This window comes from Muntiacus reevesi, chromosome 12, assembly GCF_963930625.1.
Source record: "Muntiacus reevesi chromosome 12, mMunRee1.1, whole genome shotgun sequence".
Classification (NCBI taxonomy): Eukaryota; Metazoa; Chordata; class Mammalia; order Artiodactyla; family Cervidae; genus Muntiacus; species Muntiacus reevesi.
The window spans coordinates 45,000,935-45,022,762 of NC_089260.1; the positions used below are offsets into that span (position 1 = coordinate 45,000,935).

The 21,828-nt window shown below is 38.5% G+C and overlaps 1 protein-coding gene across 2 annotated transcripts in view; it reads left to right on the forward strand.

Moving 5' to 3' along the window:
- The window catches only part of NCOA2 (nuclear receptor coactivator 2), a 280,040-nt gene that overhangs the window by 92,478 nt on the left and 165,734 nt on the right, over positions 1–21,828 (forward strand). For both annotated transcript variants that reach the window (XM_065903337.1, XM_065903338.1), the window contains exon 2: positions 11,314–11,370. The gene's annotated coding sequence lies outside the window, so the exon portion shown is untranslated. The remainder of the gene's footprint in view (positions 1–11,313; positions 11,371–21,828) is intronic.

Sequence of the window (21,828 nt, forward strand, 5' to 3'; positions counted from 1 at the left end):
CTTTCTAGAACTCTGTAAAATCCTGCTACACTTAATTATATCACATAAAATTAATTGTACTCCAAGGGAAAAAGAACTTATCTGTGATACAAAATTAAGCGTGTGAACACATATAGACTGTGAGCTGTTTTCATCTTGAAAACTAACATGCCATTGTTTGGGTGCTTGCTTCTTTTTTTTTGTCTTCAGTAGATCAAGCTGCGGAGGCACAGGGCCTTGAGCCAGGCGGACTCAGGTTTAGACAAATTGTGTTACCTCTTCTTGGTTATAAAATGGGTATTATATAACACCTTCCTTTTAAAGAAGACACTCTCTTACCCTCCTTCATACTCGTTTTGTGTGTGTGTGTGTTTTTAAGAATGTTCCCTTTTTTATGTTGAACCGATGATTATCTTAATGTGGTCATATACTGTTGAAAGCAGCAGCCTCCCTGCAGGGGGTGAGAATTGAGTGAGAATTGACAGTGACAGTCATCTGGGGAAGAAGCTGGTCCTTAGAGAGGAAACAAACTCAGAAGGGGCTTTGGTGGACAGAAGCTTTGTGTGGGTTCCTGTGATATGGGGGCTTCCCCAGTGGCTCAGCAGTGAAGAATCTGCCTGCAGTGCAGAAGACGCGGGTTCAATCCCTGGGTGGGGAAGATCCCTTGGAGGAGGGCATGGCAACCCCCTCCAGTATTCTTGCCTGGAAAATCCCATGGACAGAGGAGCCTGGCGGGCCACAGTCCATAGGGTCACTAAGAGCCAGACACAACTGAAATGGCTGAGCCCGAGCTGTGTCGTGGTATTTGAGGACCCTGCTGGGGACTGGGAGATTAAAGACTGCCCCATCCTTTGTAGACAGATCATAGAGGTTTTTTCCTTCAGATGATATAGTTTTAATGTTACTTCTGATTCACTTCCTTTTGTTACCCCACAGTCCTGAGGTAATTATTGTGCAGATTTGTGTGGGTTGTCCTCAGGGTTATGAGAGGAAGCTTCTAGGCTCATTTTGTAGCAGAGTGGTCATTGCAGTTAGGGTGAACATCCAAGGAGAAGGTGAGTTTCTGAGAGGAGTTCACAGTCTTATTCCCTCTCTCTGAGTGGATTTTGTTCCTCTGTTGTTAATATTTATAACAGGATTTATATTTTATTGCATTAAGGATGGTAGATGTGTCTTCTCACACTGATTTATTGTAAAAAATAAATTGGTAATCTGTAGTAATCCTCATCTTTTCTGGCGTATACTGTAGGCTTCAGTACCTATTCCCATTTCAGTGAGGATGGAAGGGAACATTCAGGCCAAAATGATCCAACCCTGTTGGGAGGAACACAATTAAAATTCTACTCATAGTTTTTCGGGGCCTTTTATTTTGGGGAGACTGGTTGGTTGACAGGTTGGCATGTTCTAGTCTTGGTGGGAGTCATCTCTGAGCCTTTCTTTTATGTTTAAGAAAGATTAATTTCTCCCCAATACATTGCTATTTCTTTTCTCCCCTCTCATTCTCTTCAAGACTGTTACTGTGTGTTTTTGGCTGAGCACCCTAGTTAGAGCCCTAGGACTTCTGCAGGAGCATTGTTTAAAAGGTCACCTGTCCAACCACGGGTTGTCTTCTTCATCAAAGACAGAGGAAACCTTACCTTTGCCCTCAAGAAGCTCACAATATGGGGGGATGTGTGTGCTCAGTCATGTCTAACTCTTTGCAACTCCATGGACGGTAGCCTGCCAGGCTCCTCTGTTCATGGAATTTTCCAGGCAAGATTACTGGAGTTGGGGATCTTCCCAACCCAGGGCTCAAACCCACATCTCCTGTTTCTCGTGCATTGGCAGGCAGATTATTTACCCCTTGAGCCAAATTTTAATATAAGCTAGTCATGATAGCGATCATTTGCATATGTTGTGTCCAAATCCTTTTTTCCTATCACTTGCCAGCACTTTAACTTTTCTCCGGTCTGCTTTATGTCTGTATCATTCTGATGAAACTCTGCTTAGGAAAGTCATGAGCGATTTTTGCTTTAACTCAGGTAGAAACTGTGCAGCTCTCACTAAGAGGCCTTGAGTAGTGTTGTCCAGCCTCTCTGTCCGGGAACTCCCTCTCTCAGATTCTGTGCTGGTCTCCCTCCTGCCTCTTAGGTAATTTCTTCTCAATCTCCTTGGTTAGTTCCTTTCCTACATAATTTTTAAAAGAAGGAGTTCCTTAGGGCTTCATTCTAGACTCCCAACTTTTTGTTCTTTAAACCATATCAGTGGATTTAAATGATGTTTTCAAGTTAGTGCGTCCAAATTTAGTATCTTCAGTCGTCTCCCACATTGGAGGCATGTGCATTCAATCATATCTGAGTTAATTTTTCTTCTAGGTCTGTCTCTATGTGAGAATACTGCTCTTTGGAGAGTTAGTGTTTTGTGATAGTTACATTACTATATTAACTCTGATCATGGTGAATGAGAGACAGACTTGAAAGGAATGTTTGTATGAGATGTGCGAATTTGATGGGTATTTTATTTTTCATCATATCACACATATCAACTGTATATGTGTACCTACATGTAGCTTGGGTGCGTGTGTATGCTCAGTCATGTCCAACCCTTTGCAACCCCACAGGCTGTAACCTATAGCTTAGGAGTTTTTAAAGAGACAGCTATCCTTTTCTATATATCTATTTTAATTGTAGCTTACAAGTTTTTAATACTTAGTATGGATGAGAAGTTATGAAGTCATAAATTTCTTCACTTAAAATTGAAATATAGATGAATTACAGTTTTATTTAAGTTTCGTGTTACAGCATAGTGATTCACAGTATTTGAAGATTACACTCCGCTTGTAGTTATGGTGCTTCCCAAGTGGCACAGTGGTAAGGAATCTCCCTGCCACTGCAGGAGACACAGGAGATGTGAGTTTGATCCCTGGGTTGGGAAGATCCCCTGGAGGAGGAAATGGTGACATAAACAAGAATTCTTGCCTGAAAAATCCCAGGGACAGAGGAGTCTGGCTGCTACAGTGCATGGGGATCACAAAGAGTCGGGCACTGCTGAGTGACTGAGCATGCATAAGTTATTGGAAAGTATTGGTTATGTTCCCTATGTTGTGCAGTATATCTTTATGTATTTTATACATAGTAGCTTGTACATCTTAATCCCGTACCCCTATCTTTTTTTTTTCATGGAAAAGCATTTTACTTTCTTATTTTTATTTTTATTAACTTTTATTGGAGTATAGTTGCTTTGCAGTGTAGTGTCCCTGCTGTATGGCAAAGTGAATCAGGTACACACATATATACACCCCCTTTCTTTTGGATTTCCCTCCCTTTTAGGTCATCACAGAGCGTTGAGTAGAGTTTCTTGTGCTATGTATGTTCTCTTTAGTCATACATTTTATATATAGAAGTGTATATATGTCAGTTCCAATCTGTCAGTTCATCCCATCCCCTCTTCCCCACTTGGTATCCATATATTTGTTCTTCACATCTTTTATCTCTATTTCTGCTTTGCAAATAAGTCCATTTATCATTTTTCTAGATTCCACATAAAAGTGAAATTATACATATGTGTTTTTCTCTTTCTGACTTACTTCACTCTGTATGACAGCCTCTGGGTCTGTCTACACCTCTGCAGATGGGACCGTTTCATCCCTTTTTATGACTGAGTAATATTCCATTTTACAGTTCAGTTCAGTCGCTCAGTCGTGTCTGACTCTTTGCCACCCCATGAATCGCAGCACGCCAGGCCTCCCTGTCCATCACCAATTCCCGGAGTTTACTCAAACTCATGTCTGTCGAGTTGGTGATGCCATCCAACCATCTCATCCTCTGTTATCCCCTTCTCCTCCTGCCCCCAATCCGTCCCAGCATCAGGGTCTTTTCCAATGAGTCAACTCTTTGCATGAGGTGGCCAAAGTATTGGAATTTCAGCTTTAGCTAAACACAACTCTTTATTCATGCCTCTGTTGACAGACATTGAGGTTGTTTCCGTGTCTTGACTCTTGTAAGCAGTGCTGCAGTGAACACGGGTGTTCGTGTATCCTTTCAGACCATGTTTTTCTTCTGATATATGCCCAGCTCCCTTACCCCCATCTTGCCCTTACCTACCTTCCCTCCTCCTTGGTAACCACCAGTTTGTTCACTATATCTGTGTGTCTTTTTTGTTATATTCACTGGTTTGTTTTATTGTTTTAGGTTCCTTGTATAAAGAGTTCATGGGTTAGGAATCATTGAACTCTTTAAACAAAGAAAGAAAACATAAGCTTATCTATAAAGTATATATAGAAGTATATTGTCTGAAGTATATTCATCAGTTAACTTACACATTATTCTTCTGTAGATTAGATGTTATTTCTAGCACCATTAAGTGGAAAAATTATTGGCTTGAACTCTTGAACAATCTCAAGTAATTTGATCAGTACCTCTAGCTTTCTCTTCCTTTCCCCATGTGTCCTCTTCATTTCTATCAATGTGTCTGACTGGCTTGTTGACTGAGCTGGTGCTGGCTAAATTACAAAGAAGACCTACGTTGAAACATGAAGTATGGTGACTCCCCTTTTATTAGTCATCTTTCCAGTGGCCGGTTCTATGTACTCTGTTGTCCATCAAAAATCAAGTTGGTTTCGTTATGGTTAGAAAGTATATTTTTTGCATACTGACACTGGTGTTGATGACTTTCTCTTTCTCTTTTCTCTTTTGAACTTTTTGGCCGTGCCTCACAGTACGTGAGATCTTAGTTCCCCAACCAGGGATCAAACTGCTGCGCCCCTGCATTGGCAGCCCAGAGCCTTTAACCACTGGATCACCAGGGAAGTCCTGATGACTTCCTTTAATTGGTGGCAATCCTGAGAAAATTATGAGGCTACATTTGAGTCTGGAAAAAAATGATGTCCAGATTTATTAACAGTGTCAGCCTGGGTGGCATGAGGAACACGCTGCTCTTGTTGGTACCATACCAAAATCTCAAGGCGGCTGTTTTCAGGCCGATCACATTTTGGGCCACCCTTTTCACATCAAATTGCCAACAATGATAACATTATCAAAGTTTTCATAATAGTCTAGTGGGTAAGTGCATAATAGACTCAGCAGTCAGACTCTGGGTTCAAATCCAGGCTTTGCTGCCATATCAGCTCTGTGGCCTTGGGCTTCATCTCAGTTAAGTTTCTGAATCTACAAAAGAGTGGTGATAGTGGCAGTACCTGCCTCATAGGGTTGTTAGGAAGATTAAATTAAGTAACACATCTCAAGCCCTTTGCTCAGAGCTCTCAATGATAGTTGTTATTTGTGGTGATATTAAGCCCAAACAGCAAGATATGGCCCTTCCCTTATACTACTAGTTAGAAGGTGCTGTCTTGACCACTATTACACACAGGACTTCATTTTCTTTCTGGCTTCTTTTCCTTCCTCTGGCTCTGTTCCTAACTATTCATTTTTTTAAACAAGCAAATAAAATATCAAGTGTATCTCCTTCTGACCCTCCCCTGCCTTTTAGAAAATCATCACCTATTCCTTTAATGCTGCCAACAATCTTTTTTAAGTGATGTTAGCTCAGTCCAACGGAGAAGGCAATGGCAACCCACTCCAGTACTCTTGCCTGGAAAATCCCACAGACAGGGGAGCCTGGTAGGCTGCAGTCCATGGGGTCACGAAGAGTCGGACACGACTGAGTGACTTCACTTTCACTTTTCACTTTTATACATTGGAGAAGGAAATGGCAACCCACTCCAATGTTCTTGCCTGGAGAATCCCAGGGATGGGGTCGCACCGAGTCGGACACGACTGAAGTGACTTAGCAGCACCACCAGCAGCAGCAGCAGCTCAGTCCAGATTTCTTTTTCTATTGCTTTTTGTCTCAAAGTAATTGTGTTAGTTGACGCTCTCCTTGGCAAATGCTCACACCACCATTTGCTACTCTTGGTTGTTGGTTTAGTCACTCAGTCGTGTCTGACTCTTGTGACCCCGTGGACTGAAGCCCACCAGGCTCCTCTGTCCATGGAATTCTCCAGGCAAGAATACTGGAGTGGGCTGCCATTTTCAGTCAGTCCCCACTTGCATTCCCTAACCCAGGATACCACGGATCTGTTTTCTGTTTCTGTAGTTTTACTTTTTCTAGGAATTTCAAGTAAGTGAAATCGTGTAGTCTGTTGTCTTTGTGTCCGGCTTCTTTCTTTAGCAAAATGTTTTTGAGACTCATGTGTGCTGTGGCAAACGTTAGCTATCCATTCCTTTTTATTGTTGAGTGGTATTTCATTGTATGAATGTATCACATTCTGAAAAATATTCATTGTCCAACTGAAACTTTTGAATTTTTTTCAGCATAATTGATAAGAACATTCATGTACAACTCTCTGTATGGGCCTCTGTCCCTGAGATGAATGAAAACACACCTTGATGTGAAATCGTTGGGTTAGATGATGAGAAACTTCCAAGCTGTTTTCCAAAATGGCTGTGCCATTGCACTTTCACACCCACAAGGGATAAAATGGGAAGGTTCTAGTTTCTCCATATCCTTGGCAATGCTTTGGGTGTTTTACTGGATGGGCTATGGTATTTTGTTTTGATTTTGATTTACATTTTCCCAATGACTAACGATACCCAATATTTTTTGATGTACGTTCCTTATGATGTGTGTGTGTGTGTGTGTGTGTGTGTGTGTATATATATATATATTTAAAATGTCTTCACATATTTTTCTCATTTAAAAAAATTGAACTGTCTGTTTTATTATTGTGAGAGTCCTTTATTTATTCTATGTACATCCTTTATTATATATTTAGCTCTTTATATATTCTAAATACATACATGTTTTCAGATAATTATTTTGCCAGTATTTTCTTTCAGTCTGTAGCTTGTGTTTTCATTTGTTAAATTATTTCTTTTGAAGAACAGGAGATTTAATTTAACTTATTATTTTTCAAATTTTTGTTTTACTTGGCTGGGCTCTTCGTTGCTGCGAGTGGCTTTCTCTAGTTGCAGCGAGGGGTCACTACTCTTTCTTGCGGTGTGTGGGCTTCTCCTTGTGGTGGCGTCTCTTGTTGCAGAGCGTAGGCTCGAGGGCACGCAGACTTCCACAGTTGTGGCTGTGGGCTCAGTAGTTGTGGCTCCTGGGCTCACAAACTCAGTCGTTGGGTTGCGCAGGTTCGGTTGCCCTGCAGCATGTGGGGTCTTCACAGATCAAGGATCGAACCTGTGTCTCCTGCATTGGCCGGTGGATTCTTTACCACTGAGCCACCAGGGAAGCCCAGAAGTTTTAATTATAAAGGAGTTCGGTTTTGTGTTTTTCTTTTATGGTCTTTAAACAGTTTTTTTTTTCTTTTATGCCTTTAAGTATCATACCTAAAATATTTTTGCCTAATCCACAGTAATTTTCTCCAACTGCTTTCTTTTACAATCTTTGTAGCTCTTATTTCTCGATCTATGATGCTATCCATTTTGAGTTGATTTTTTCCATAGTGCAAGGTAAAGGTTGAGGTTCTTCCTCCCTCTCATATGTATAGTCAGTTTTTGGTATCATTTTTTTGGAAAGACTGCTCCTTTCTTCACTGAATTACTGTGTCACCTTTATTGAATACGGATTGATATAAATGTGTGAGCCTGTTTTGGACTCTGTTCTCTTCTGTTGTTTATGGAAGTACCCTATCTCTTTGATTATTATAACTTTATTATAGGATTTGAAATCAGGTGTTAATATTACCTTTCCGCTTTTAGTTTTAAAGCCAGTCCTCATTCAAAAATGCTGATCAGGGGATTTCCCTGGCGGTGCAGGTGTTAAGACTGCATTTCTACTGCAGGGGGCACTGGTTCAATCCCTGGTCAAGGATCAAAGATCCTGCATGCTACACAGCATGGCCAAGAAAGAAAAAAAAAATCCCATCAGGCTCCATGTTTATGCATCTGCCTGGGCGATTATGGGCAGAGAAATCTATTAAGACATCTCAGGAAAGATCAGTTTTACTTGGGCTAGGGTAGGCTTGTCATTGTACTGAGTTACTTGTCATAGCTAGCAGCATTTAGCAGAATCACACTTGGCAGAATCATAATTATGTGTAATGCCTGCCATGTACCAAGTGCTTTGTGTAATTATCTCATTTAATATTTTCAGGGTGGTGCAGAGAGGACATTATCCTCATTTGATAGTTGAGTCCACAATAACATTTTTGAGGTCACACGCCTAAGCAGCTGGCTTGTGATGGAAATATTAACAGCAGCAGTATTCACGTGAGAGAGCCAGGTTTTGAAACCTCACCTGTTTGATGATCTTAGCCCTAAGTTCTTTTATCTGCTCCAGGCAGCTTTTTTTTTCTATGGAGAGGAAGTTTATCTTTTTGGTTTATACAGTGGAAATAGTAGTGGTTGTAAGAGAGAGGGCACGTGTATCCCTCTGTCATTTCCTGCAAGGTTCCTCTCTGTCCTTCTGTCACTCTGCCAGGCTCAGGGTAGTCGTCTGCTCCTCTTCCCTTGAAACTCTTAAAGGAGCTTCCTGAAATCTGTCAGGGCTCACAGAAGAGTAGGAAGATGTCCGTTTCTTACAGGATTGTAATTGCTCGAACAGTCGCTTTAAATAGCTATTATTTCCATGGGCAGAGGAGCCTGGTGGGCTATAGTCCACGGGATCACAAAGAGTCAGACACAGCCAAGCATGCACACAGACACAGAGACGGTGACTTAGAAACCATTTTGTAATTCTCTGTTTATAAGAATTTTATTAGTTCTTATGGTTTAAAGTGTCACACCAAAAAAAAAAAAAAAAAAAAGTGTCACACCGAGGTATCATAATATACGGTCTTCATGTTTTTATGTATGTCTGTCTTCATGTTTTTATGTATCTTTGTTTAGTTTGGATTCATTAGCACTTTTTCCTCCTTATATTAGCACATTCAGAAAAGCCTTTGTGAATGGTATAGATCAAGCCGTAATTGTTTAATGTCATCATTTCTACTCATATCACAAGTTTTAACTCTTGACTGTTGCCTAGTGTGATGTCCTTGAGCAAATTAGTTGTTGGTATAGAATTAGAATGGGCTTAAGTAGGTCAGCATAATGAGTATATTTACCCCAGGAGCACTGTAAAGAATTGATGACCCCTATTATGTAATAGTTTATTGCACACTGCTCATGGACTACCACTTGAGGAGAATCTATTCATTTTATTTACTATGAAAACTTCTTATTTGCATATAGACTTCCTTTTGTTTTTCATGAATCATCTCTGCCTGATTCCTTAGCTGCATTTCTTTATATATGATGGCGTCCAACCTAAGCAGGTCCTGGTAAAAATGAAAGTGCATTTTCCCCATTTCTTTCCCCTTTAGACCTCTCAGGTTATGAAATCAGATGCTTCTAGTGCCCTAGAACAATGGCAGTTTGAGTATTAAATTGGTAGTTTGAGTATTAAATTAACATTAGTGTTTTTTTACTGTTAGGTTCTATTTATTCTAAAGAACAAAGGGCTCAGAAGAAAGTTAATACTCAACCCTGATAATGATTCAGAGTATGAATTATTACAGATTGGTGTCACCTGAAGGGAAAAAAGTACAGTAGCTCAGTTTGTAAAAACAGTCCTTGAAGCTGATTAAATCCAGTAAAGACGAAAACATACTGCTAGCAGTCGTTTAGTAGCAGTCGTGCAGTTTTCCTTAGATCTGTAATGTACACAAGAGTGGTAAACATTAATACACATAAAATCTCATAGGCCCATATGACCCAGCAATCCCACTCCTGGGCATACAGACTGAGGAAACCAGATCTGAAAGAGACACGTGCACCCCAATGTTCATCGCAGCACTGTTTATAATAGCCAGGACATGGAAGCAACCTAGATGCCCATCAGCAGACGAATGGATAAGGAAGCTGTGGTACATATACACCATGGAATATTACTCAGCCATTAAAAAGAATTCATTTGAATCAGTTCTAATGAGATGGATGAAACTGGAGCCCATTATACAGAGTGAACTAAGCCAGAAAGATAAAGACCAATACAGTATACTAACGCATATATATGGAATTTTAAAAGATGGTAATGATAACCCTGTATGCAAGACAGAAAAAGAGACACAGGTGTACAGAACAGACTTTTAGACTCTGTGGGAGAAGGTGAGGGTGGGATGTTCAGAGAGAACAGCATTGAAACAAGTATACTATCAAGGATGAAACAGATCACCAACCCAGGCTGGATGCATGAGATAAGTGCTCAGGGCTTGTGCACTGGGAAGACCCAGAGGGATGGGATGGGGAGGGAGGTGGGAGGGGGAATCCGGATGGGGAACACATGTAAATCTATGGCTGATTCATGTCAATGTATGGCAAAAACTACTACAATATTGTAAAGTAATTAGCCTCCAACTAATAAAAATAAATGGGGGGAAAAATCTCATAGGCACATATTTGCCGTGTTCGTTTTCTGGGCCGTGCATCTTGGAAGGAAACTTCTTAGGTGCAGTGTAAGTGACCCTTGTGTGGGTCAGAGGAAGTGCATGGTCCTTCATTGCTAAGTTCTTTCTTCTCAAAGGTACAGACCCAGAAGAAACTTGGGGAGCTCTTGCCCTCATTACTGAAAATGTTCAATTCTTACTTTCTTATCCATTCTTACTTCTGCCAATTGCCATAGATAGCATCATTTTTATGGTTATTTTAAAATTTGTTTTGGCTCTGCTATGCAGCATGCAAGATCTTAGTTCCCGACCAGGGAATCAAACCTAGGGCCCTTGACAGTGAGAGCCAAGTCCTAACCACTGACCCTCCAGGGAATTCCCTATTGCATCAATATACTCTAGACTTTTTTTTTTAAGTTATTCACTTTTGAATGTCTTTGTTTAAGCAGTTTTGACAGATTTTTATTTCAGTAATTTCAAGCCATTCTCTCCCATAGAGGCAAACTGTAAATCACAACAAAGTAAGCTCAGTATGCTAGCTTAATTAATCATTTACTTAAATCATTCATTCATTCATTTGGCAAACATCTCTTCCACGCTGTGTTACTGTGGGGTGGTCATTAGCCTAGGAGTGCCGTGTAAAAATGGGTAGCTCTGGCTTCCTCTGCTTTTATTTGTAAAGTGCTAGTGATGAGACAAGCAGTTACCAGAAAATGTAATATGTTTTGTGTCGAGAACTCGAAACTTGATGGGTAGACACCTCATAATTCACCCTGAAATGTGGCCTTGTGTCTTATTAACGTGTACAAATAAAAGTTATGGAGCAAGTCTGCTTCTTGATTTACATGGTATCAGTGAGTTATTGAGTAGAGAGATGTTACTAATGAGTATTACTTATATTGGTTATAGAAAATCATACCAAATCTAATGAGTCTGATGGGATTCTGCATTTTTTGTTCATGTTTGTCCATTTCTTTTTATTGCAGATTTCTCTTGGATTTGGCTACACATTTATAGATCTTCTGCACTGTGTACAGCCACAGGTGAGTAAGCTTTCCTGTTGGTATATTTTGATTTTTAAATATAATCAAACATTTAAAATTATTTACAATTGAGCAATATAGTATATAAATAAAATGAATGTGAATTTTAAAATGTTGTGCATTTGTCTACATTTATTTTATTATGAAGATTCAGTATCCATGTGTTGGAAATGATATTTGAAGGTAAAAGGACCATAGCTGTTTGTTATGTGTATTTGGGAAGAGCTTACATTTACCCGTTGGATGAGGTAAATTATAATTTCATAGCCTGGCAAAATGTGTATGTTTATTTTTACACGTAAATAAAAGAATGGTTGCTATAGATTTTGGCAGCAAATTTCAGTCTTATACAGGTGGATTTAATGAGCAGGCTCTTCTAGTCCAACCAGTCTGAAATAGCTTCTCAATCACTCCTTATCACACAACTCTGATTTATTTTTATCATAATGTTTATGATCATGTGATATATTTTTATTTTTAGTCTCTCATACTAGAATATAAGCTCCATGAACATTGGGGCCACTTTTGTCTTGTTAAAAACAGTATCTGTAGCCCTTAGAATAGTGCTCATTGAATAGGAAAGACTGAATAAATGTTTGTTACAGTAATTATTGGGTAATGGATATTAAGAATTGATTTATATTCAGAGTCATTGAACTCTGCATCTGTAAATACAAACTAGAAATAGTTCTTTATACTTTTTTCTAAATATGAAATTAATTTCTATTACATACTTTTTAAGTATAGAGCTCTTAAATGCTCAGGGAAATTACCTGTGTTACTCAAGTATGATTAGTCAGGGTAGAAGTCAGAGGATGATGCTTCCAGTTCTGTATTTTGTCACCACCCTAGTACATTCTTAGGATTAAGTGATGGATAAATCTGACGCAAGTGTGGGAGCTTATCACCTCCTTACTCCATCACGCTACCATGATGGACATGTTTTATGATACCTTTATGGAGAACAAAGTTTATTGGACCTTAGCTGTCCAGTTTTGATCTCTGAAAACCAAACAAGTTAAACTTTTCCCACTACCTGTCAGTGCATACAAAATGTAATTTACTTAAGCTCTGCTCTCTGTAGACTGAGGGCAGTTTCGGGCCGTTCCTCTGCCGTCTGTGTTGATGTGAGCTCACTGATGAAGGCAGCTGCGTGCGTAAGCTGGCGCCCAGGCTACCTGGTGCGCTTGGCGGTTGTTCCTGAAGTGCCCCAGGGTGTTAGCCACCACTCTTGGCTTGTTACCTTTCATTTTTGGTGTGCATTGTTTTTTGATCTGTTTGACCCTCTTTAGGTACTGGTCTCTCCTTCTGCCATCATGGTTTTTCATTTATAGAAAGAAGTAAGTCTAACCTCTAGGCCTTTTTTTTTTTTTTTTTTAAGTTAAATTTTGGGAATTACACAACCATTTCTTATTTACATCTAATTTGCAAGTGCAACTTGCAGAGATTCCTTTGATAATACTAAATATCAGCAGTTATTACTTATAGCTCCCTCACTGTGTGCCAGGCATTATGTAAGTGCTTTTCATTATCTTCAGAATAACAGATAAGGAAATTGAAGAGAGAGGTTAAGTGACTTTTTCAAGGTCATATCAAGCAAGTGGCAGTTTGCCACTCCAAAGACTTTGATCTTAACCCCTGAGCTCCATTTTCTGCCTAAGTAGCCTTAAATGCAAGCATATTTGTGGCAATAAATGTAATATAGGAACATAGAATTCATATTTGAGGACTTAAAATTAATTTTAAAATCAAATATTTTGGAATATTTTGCTTATATTTCATTAGTAGATCTTTTAACCTTTATTTCAAACTGAATAACATGACGACTCATTTGAAATTTAATGATGCCCTAAACAATTTAAAGTCCCACTCTGGCACTTTAATTTCATACTCAGTTTTGGGGGGCAGGTGCATGGGAAAAAGCCATTTGGATTCATTTTGTTGTTGTTGTTTTTAAAAAAATATGGTGTCCTATGAATCAATTCTTTATTCCTTGCAATATTAGAAATACTATGTTACGAGTGGCATCTGTGATTTGTTGGATAAATCACTTTTACAGAGAACAGGTTGTGTGAAATATTGTGACTATAGAATTACTTAGAACCCTTATCTTGGATGGTGTCATAATTTATGTTTCTATGGAGATTTATTTTAATCATTTAAGAAATGAAGTGACATAACTTTGAGATAAAGCAGAGTTGGTCTGAAAAGATCTTCAGCTTTCCTTATTTAGTTTCTTTTCAAGGTTGAGTAGGATATATAATACAGAAATATTTTGAGTCTCAAATATGTAATATATTGTTTAGTCGCTCTGTCATGTCGGATTCTTTTGTGACCCCATGGACTGTAGCCTGCCAGGCTCCTCTCTCTGTCCGTGTGATTCTCCAGGAGAGAAATACTGGAGTGAATTGCCATGCCCTCCTCCAGGGGATCTGCCCGATGCAGGGATAGGACCTGCGTTTCCTGCCCTGGCTGGCGGTTCCTTACCACCGAGCCACCAGAGAAGCCCTGTAAGATACTGTACGTGAATGTATATTAAATTTTTGATTTGAAAACATGATTAAGTATACTTCTTCACACTTTCGTAAAGGATTCTGTCTCTGAGTGTAAATGCAAATTCCAGGTTTGAGTATAGTGGAAGAGAATTCTGTAGTTTGAATTTAAAAAGAATTTTTTTAGCTGCTGGACTGTGCTTCCTAATCTATAGCTTCGTGAGTGTTGCCATTGTAATCTCACATTTTAAGCATTTTTAAGGTTGGCCAATAAAAATTTCTCAGAATTGATAGTCAAAACAGGAGCATTAGATAAATCTGTTTTGACAGTGTAGCCTTGAAGTGTAATATTCCCTTTGCTATGGAGACCTGGGCTCACTGTGGAGTCATATATATTGTGGATTTATTTATAAGTTTATTTTCTCTACAATAGAGATATCTAGGGTGGGGACAGAATGGAATGGGTGGCTGAAGGCTGTTCATGCATGCTAGGTTAGATCTCAACTCTTCATTACCAGCATGGAGAGAGAGTTCTCCAAAGTACAGTGAAGCATGATATACCTCTTGTGGTATGTTGTATACTCAGTGCTAAACACCAAACAGTATATTAAGTGTATCAAGACGTAAAAGAAATTATGTCCCCACTGGTTGAAAATGCATTTGAAATGAGTATTTCTTGAACTTTGAATTCCTTCTTTGTTCATAGACATGAAAAGATTTGTGATTAGGTGTTGGATTTAACTGAGAGTTGTGTAAATTCCCATGAAGACAGGCAGCTTGATTTGACTACACATCTGAGAAAACCAGTATTATTCTAAACAGAAATGTAGTATATTAATACTTAAATGCTTTAGGCAAAAATCTGCCAGCATTTAATTGTATTGCTATTTTGGTGGTATTTCCTTCAGATGTCAGCAGTATAGGCACTGTGATTTGGAAAAATAAATATTTTGACAGTTGATAAAATGCCCTCAGCCATTTAGCTATTCAAACTGGAATCCAGAGCCCACCCCCACCCCCATGGGTAGAACCCTCTGCTCCTTGTACATAGAATGGACCCAGGAAAAAACAGGCTTACTGGTAAGTTGAAATTATCTTCCAGTGGGTGTTACTGACACAAAGCCACAGTTGGAAACTATTTGTGTGACATGCAAGTTTTTAAAGCATTTTTCCTCTTCCTTTTTCTTCCCTTTTTATGCACACATTCATGTCAACAGCTTGGTTTAGTTTTTCCCCATGAAACTACATTCGTTCAGCACCATTAACTTTCCTTTCTCCCTTCCCTCCTTCCCTTCACCTTCAGGCCATCCCTCCTTACTTCTCACTCTCTCCTCTTTCAGAATATTAATTATTTATTTCCTGTTAGTCTATGCCAAGTGCAATGGGAAATATAAAGAATACCTACCCCAACGTGTTAAACTGGAGAAGGAGCACTGCTGCATATTTAACTCCATATTTCCTTGCAGGTTCTTTCCCCATTGAATTGGCTCTCTGATCTTTCTCTTAAAGAAGAAAACTGAGCCTCGATTTCTGAATTATATGTCTGCTTCTGCTCAAAGTCTTAATCTATGGTAGAGATCAAGGCAACAGCAACAACAGCAAAAGCTGTCCCTCATAAGCGAATGTCCTGTTTACACGGGGGCAGCAGCGCTTGCAAAATGTGCTCCCCTGAAGGTGCACATTCCGGGAGGTAGGTGTGTCATGCTTGATGAAGTTGAGACACTGGGAGAGTCCAGGCTGTCTGCGTGTAGAGCAGGGGTCCAGACGAGCAACGTGATGTCAGCTCAGTGCATTGTTGAAAGATTTACCAGAAATAGGGCAGAATCTGGTTTTTATGGTTCATTCAAATGCTAAAATAGCAAAATTTAGAGTTGCAGCAATTTTAAAACATGACTTCTTATAAAATTTATCAGGATGTTTCTTGGGCTGTAAGTTGAATTTCAGTGTAGAGAGATTTCACTGGGAGAACAATGTGTTTTTTTTAATTGATAAATTCTAAGCGTGACTTCTTTGAAAATTCTTTGATATTCTTTGAAAATAATTAAAATTTATATTCTTTGAACATAATTAAAATTAAAAGTACTGCCAGTCTAGGGCTTCCCAGGTGGCGCTAGTGGTAAAGAACCTGCTTGCCAGTGCAGGAGGTGTTATTGATCCCTGGGTCGGGAAGGTCCCCTGGAAAGGGGCATAACCACCCACTCCAGTATTCTTGTCTGGAGCATCTAATGGACAGAGGAGCCTGATGGGCGACAGTCCATAGGATCGCAGAGTCAGATACAACTGAAGCAACTTAGCATGCATAACATGACACTTCAGGTTCCTCTGAAAAGCTACTGTCAGCCTTGTGGGATTAGATGGCTAATGCAAAAGTATTTCCAGCCTATACCTTGTGTTGATCTTTTGAGTTAGCATGTCTTAGAAGAAGTAGCACTGGAGCTAGAATCTTCTGAGAAAGAAGTAGAGATCTGTAGCATAGGTGTATGTATGCCTGAGAGTAGAGAGAACTGGTTGCAGATCGTTTGTATTAATAAAACTTATATTCTCTTGCCTTTTTTGTTACTAGCCTTTAGATTTCAATTCAAACTTGTATGTTCTACTTAACCTGAATAGTAGAGTTGTTAGCTTTAGGGAGAAAGTCTGCAATAAGCAGAATTGCACATTTGTGCCACCATAGTAACAAGTGCATGGCATTTGATGTGGGTCAGTTACTAGGGTAAAGAATCTGCCTGACAATGCAGGAGACACAAGAGACGGGTTCGGTCCCTGAGTCAGGAAGATCCTCTGAAGAAGGAAATGGCAACCCACTCCAGTATTCTTGCCTGGAAAATTCTGTGGACAGAGGAGCCTGGTGGACTACAGTCCATGGGGTCACGAAGAGTCAGACATAACTTAGCAACTGAACACACACACACACACACAAGGAATTTTAGCTATGCCATTCACTTTCATTTTGGAAGAAGTCACAGATGTATGTTATTTTCTGGACAGGTGTTGCATTTGAGTCAGCTGACCTTGCCAGAATTTCCTTAAAGAGAAAATAGCAAATAAAATCAGGCTGCTTCCATTAAACACCTCATAGTTTATTTTTGAGGCACAAATCATGCATGTTGTTTTCCACTGTTCATAGCATCTGAATGTAAGGGATAAATTAAACATTTATTTATATAGTTATCCATATCCATAATGATTACATAGAGCTTGCCTTCCATCCTCCTTCCCTCCATCCCTCCCTCCCTTTCTTTTTTCCTGTGTTTCTTTGCTGTTGGGAAATAGAGGTTTCTGTTGAGACTTCCATTGCTAGCTTGAGACTCAGGAAAAGTGGCCATAACCTGAGACATTAACGGTGAATTTTGAAACTTGTGATTTTAACGCAGTTTTGCACATCTGGTTGGTCAGAGGCTTGTGTGCTACTTCATGAATGAATCATGGGTTTCTTCAGTCAATGGAAATATATTGTTTTGTTCTAGTCACAGCTACGGTTCTGCCTTCCCATCCAAAAAGAGCCAAGGGGAAGGAAGAAATATGTAGCATTTAATAATGGCTAAATAAGAATTTAACCATATACTATAGATGTATGTAGTCCAGTTTCGGAGGATCTCTTAAGTATGTGTCTCCAGGCAAGGTTGAGAGATTGTTGTGCCATAGTCTGTAGACTTATTTGCCTTTACTGCTTTTGGAAGTATTCAAAATTACTGAATTGATTTAGAATTGATCATTTGAGGGCTTTGCTTTCTTTAACGACAATTTTTGCCTTTTTGGTGCCAGTTAAATTCTAACATGAGCAGAAATCATACATTTGAAATTTTGTGGTCTTCACCTAAATGATGAGTAGTCTGTTAGCTGTCAGTATCACGGCATTGGAGCCCAGTTTTATTGTACCTCCTTGAGAAGAGAAAGGACTAAAAAGCATGGGTGTGATGAGCTGGGGTAAGTTTCATCAGACAGATGAATGGGTGAGCTTGTAAAAGACTTTCCCGTGCTTATATGAATACCAAGACTTTGACTTCTTCACCTAAACTATGAAAGAATACCTTTGAAGAAACAACTGTGTTGTAATTATTGAATTGGTGGCTTAAGTTAGAATAGAGAAAACCAAGGCTGGAGGAAACAGTTTATCTTGCAGTTTCTTTGAGTTCTTTGTCACTAAAGAGGCTGTTTGATCTAGATTTCTAATTCTTCCTTTTATATGGCAGTTTTATTACAGTCCAGAAAATAAACTATTTGCTAGGTTATAAGATAAAGTTTGAAAACTGTATGGTGGTTACTGATGCTATTATATTTAAATGGAATGGAAATGGAAATTTCCTTTGACTTGAATTAAACATCTGTTAGACAAATTAAGTTGGTTTTATGAGTTTTACTTATATACAATAGTAGATTTTGTGCATGAACCCAGTGGAATCTTGATTTTAGATTTTCTTTGACGCTAAATGCTTTGAAACATTAAAATTTTCTCCTAATGCAGAAGTTAGATGTTTATTGTTGTTACTCCATCAGAATATTCCCAAAGTTTTATAAAATCTTTATTGTCTAACAGGTAAGTTATTATTTCTTTGAACTTGTTCACTGATATATTTATAAGTCAAGATCCATCTCAAACTTTTTCATTAAAGAGAAAATATTAAATTTTAGTTTTTGTAACATACTGCTGTTATCTTTTAAATACATAAATATATTGTGATTTTAACATATCCTAAATTCCAGTTCATATTGCTCTAAACCATAATGTGTCCTCACTTTATCTATTTCCCATCTTTTGATTTTAAGACAAAACTTTTCTTCTTTGACACCACAGTGACTATCATCAAAACTGTTCAATGCCACAGCCAAATGATGTCTGCAGCATTGGCCATAATCCCCACGGATATTCTGCCCTGGTGGCTGTTCTCTGGCCCTGAGGGGTCCAGGCATGCCACACCAGGAGCTATACGCTTACCTACTTATTGACCATCCTTGACCCTAGAAAATGAGAGGCATTTGCTTATTATGTATTTATTTCCACAAATTTTATGTCTTTGGCTATTATGGTACTTCTCCTTCAGTGTTTTTGTCTTTACTTTTACTGAGGTCTCTGTTGATTAAAGGATCCTGTTTCATACTAAATTTCAAGTCTAATTATGAAAATAGCATACCTGATCATTTGTTTATATGCTACAATGAGGTTTCATGAGTTAAAGTTTTCACAGTGTTTTGAAGTAGAGATAAATGTAGGTTACCTTGAGGGGTAGAGAGAAAAGGAAAAACAAACATTTACTATTATTTTTGGCAAGATGTGGTTCTTGACCTTTACGTGTTTTGTATGAGTGTCAACTCTGGATAATTCTTTGTGTCAGGAGTTGAAGTATGTTCTGATCATGTCTAAATTCTCTCTGATTGAATTTGAGATTGAACCACTTTTGATTTTCAAAGCTTTCAAATGAGCCGTAATGTCTGTAGTGAAACAGAACTTGGTGTCTTTCAACTCACCTGCTTTTAATTGAATCTTGTAACAATTGCAAAGACATTTTGTGCTACCTTCTATATTAGTTGAGGAAAATGATTCTTATCTCAGAAAAGGAAACTTGATTAACTGATCCCATCAGATACTACAAAATGAATTTCGTCAGAAGTACTCGAAAGATGTGGATCAAGAATGTGAAGGAAATTGAGTTGGAAGCATCCTACTTCATTAGAATTTTTTTCATTATATAGAGCAACGTGTTGGTGTTTTGCTTTTTTTCATTATTTTGTTCATAGAACATTTTTGACATCACTGCTGCCATATAAGTGCATGTAACTTTTCTGTGTTAGTGAGTCACTAGATAAATAAATTCATTTTATTTAAAAGAGCATTACTATATTACCAAGGGATTTCCCTGGTGGCTCAGATGGTAAAGAATCTGCCTGCAATTCGGGAGATCTGGGTTTGATCCCTGTGTTGGGGAGGTCCCCTGGAGAAGGGAATGGCAACCGACTCCAGTATTCTTGCCTGGAGAATTCCTTGGACAGAGGAGCCTGTAGTTCATAGGGTCGCAAAGAATCCAAGATGACTGAGTGACTTTCACTTACTCACTAACTCATATTACCAAAGATTGATAATTATGAGGTGACCCCAAACAGGTAGAAAGTAGGACATGAACACACATGAAGACTTAAGTGTTAAGGCATCTGTGTAATTAAATGTATAGTTTACTTATATTTGATGAAATGTCACAGTTACAGGCCATTCCACAAGGTGATTTCAGCACAGAGACATAAATGTGGAACCAGGTATTATCAACACAGATCCTCTTTAAATCCTAGTGCAAATGTAATAGAAAGTTGTTGGAAGTGAAAGATCGTTTGTAATTCCTAGCATACATATTGTTCTCATCATGTGCCAGGTAGTGTTTTGTAAGGTCTTCCTGTAATGATCCACATAACCCTCAGATGAAGCCTAGGAAACAGCTGCTGTTACAATCTCTCTCTAGAGACGGGGGAAGGAGGCGCTGAGCAGCCCAGTGACTTAGCCAGTGATGTGCACCTAGACTAGCTAGCTAGTTAGATGCAGAATTGGGACTCCAGTCTGTCGTTGGTAGTGTTTTGCCTATGAAAGTTTGTTCTCTTAAAAAATAAAGAACAAATAAACAGCCCATCCAGACACACAAAAAAGATAATAATTTCAAAATAAATAAAGTTTGAAGCTAACCTTCTAAGTTTAGGGGAAAATGTGACAAGGCTTAGCATTTTATTGGCCGTGCCCCTCTCCCAGTTAGGTTCTATGAGCCCACGGAGTTGCTAAATTGTATACTGTATCAGAAATGATTATCTGACATTAATTAATAAAGGGAAATGCAGGTCACAAAAATTATGTTAAGCTGTTCTTTGGCTTCAAATGAGGTTACACAGATAATTCATTCAATGGGGTTTAGATTTAGATGTTTTATTAACCTGGGCTGTTTTGTTCTGATGGATGGAAAAAGGACTACCTCACTTTCTTTTTCAGTTCCTCTCTTTAAAAATAGGTTTTCTAAAAGAATCTTAAAAAGGCATATCCTAGACTTCCCATAATAAGAAATCCTAGGACCTTTTCACACCAAGAGCAGAAAATGTTCCATTCAAAACCAAATTTCAGTTGTTATTTAGAAAAAGTTATATTTCTTAGAGTGACTAGAGAGTTCTTTCAATTACGTGACAGAAAGCTTAATTTGGGGTAAAGTACAGTTTCTTGTTCATGTTGACTATATTATATTTTAGATATACATGATTTAAATGAACAGATGTGGCACTTACATTTTGCAAAATGTTTAATAGTTAGCCTCCGCTTCCTGTCAGACTTCCTCCAGTATTTTCACACAGCTTCTCTGTAGGATCAGTGCAGAATGTTTTTAGGCGCTTATGAGTTGTCGTGATGTAATTCAGAGTATTCACCGTAAATACGAAAGAGGTTTTAATTATCTACCACCTCAAATTGACTTTATTCACAGCTGAGTTTCCTTTTTCTTGCAAAGCTGTTTTTTAAGCAAATACAGAATAATTCAATTAATACCGTGACATAGGCTTTAATATTTTAATAATTCATACTATTTCTTAAAGCACTAGTGAAATCTACCTCTCAGATTTCTTTCTTATTTATTGTAACTCATGGTTGTTTGTTGTCTCTTAACATTTTTTGTTTTATATGCCCTCCAATAATGGCTTGACCACATCTTTAAAAAATGAAGTGTAGAAATATTTTTATAAATCAGAATATAAAGGAGTTTTAAGAAAGAAACTTTTCTTACATACCTACATTCTGCTAGTCCTTAAGTTATACATTATTCCATCAAATCTGTACTCCCCTCAGCGTGGATGAGAGAAATTATCCACATTTTATCGTGGAAATTTCTGAGACTCATGGAGTTTAATCAGTGTCATTTAAGAGGGCAGGCTGCTCTAGAATATGAAGCTGGGACTATATATTCCTCAACTCTGTCCTCTTAGACGGATCGTGTCGCCTCCTTTAGTG